This window comes from Raphanus sativus, chromosome 3 (genome assembly GCF_000801105.2).
Source record: "Raphanus sativus cultivar WK10039 chromosome 3, ASM80110v3, whole genome shotgun sequence".
Classification (NCBI taxonomy): Eukaryota; Viridiplantae; Streptophyta; class Magnoliopsida; order Brassicales; family Brassicaceae; genus Raphanus; species Raphanus sativus.
The window spans coordinates 11,633,742-11,635,297 of NC_079513.1; positions in this window are offsets into that span (position 1 = coordinate 11,633,742).

Sequence of the window (1,556 nt, forward strand, 5' to 3'; positions counted from 1 at the left end):
ATCCTAGTGATCTATGTTTTAATTAGCTAATCTAAAACAGGCATAGGGTGCAATCCATTTGATGAGTACCACAACTTAGAAGTTATAGTTTGGGGCTAATCCCACAAACCTATTTAAACCCTAGATCTAACAAGTAGACTACTCAGACATAGCTAAGAAATTCATGACAATAGATAGATGAAAGAATTGCATAGATAGAAATAAGTAGAAATACAAAAGGAGATGAGAAATCTCTCCAATCTCTCAAACAATATAAAACTCTAGTCTCTCTCTCACACTCTCTGCTTTTCTCTTGAATGTTGTTTAAAGCTTTCCGTCAAAAAACACTTAGTAGGAATATTTAAGCATTTCCATTAGGTTAAGAACTTGTCAGGGGCAATCTCGTAACTTGGTGAAGTCTTGGTGAAGTAGTCGGCTAAACCATTTCGTCCTCGATATCGATCGAAAACACTGGATGTGTATCGATCGATTATAATCTTCTAGTACGCGGATCTTCTCAGCTACATCGATCGACAACTCTGGATGAGTATCGATCGATTATAATCGCAATGTTGACTTCCGACTTGGTCTTGAATGGTCAACTCGGGTATATCATCTCTTGTACTCCAAAATTCTCCAAAAACATCACTTTCTCACAAAATGCTTCAAAAACATCACTTTCTCACAAAATGCTCCTGAACCTGAAAACATACCTAACAGGCTAGAAAACGGATTAAATATATAATAAAATACTAGTATACCATGGTTAAAAACGGGTAAAATCCGTAGTATATCAACTCCCCCAGACTTACTCCTTTGCTTGTCCTCAAGTAAAAACAGTATTCTTTCGAAAAGGATTGAAAACAGTAGGAACTCAAAGATTCAAAATATTGAAGTCATCACTCTATGGGTTTGCAATTCATGTCTAAACATCCTAATCACAGAAGTTCATTATGCCTTTTCCTAGCTTAGCAACCAAACTCATCTAGTCAACAACTTATCAAATCTCATCTGACATTCCCCTCTACTAACCTTATTTCTTAACATAAAATAAAAGTGCAGGCTTTACATTGGGAGTATCGATCAAAGGACACATGGATTCAACTCAAACAAGTATCTGAACACACATGTAGTCTTCTCTGATCCCTTTCTCCCCTCATCTCTCTTCTCTGAATCTCTTATTAGTTTCAATTTCAACAGGTTTCGATGCCACATAGGTCATCTAGTCCATCTCATTGACATTTGCATTGTAACTCATACATTTTTGGCAAAGTGTAGCGAATAATGGGGTTTGGTACTCAACCTATCCCTCGTTTCCACAATGTGTGATCATCCTTGAGATTTAGAATACTGGAGTCGCAGGAGACACTCCTACCCCTCTGCCTCTCAAGAAATCATTCAAATCTTTTTATAACATAAACTTAGATCTTGAGACGCTGAAGAGAGAGAAGGAAGGGAACCAGAAACACACAGACTTTTTACCTTCCAGACTTGTAAGAGGATTCCGATCCAGTGATTTCCAAGCCCCAAGACAAGCAAATAAGTCAGTATTAGTGTTGGAGGTCAGCTTTGGTTCC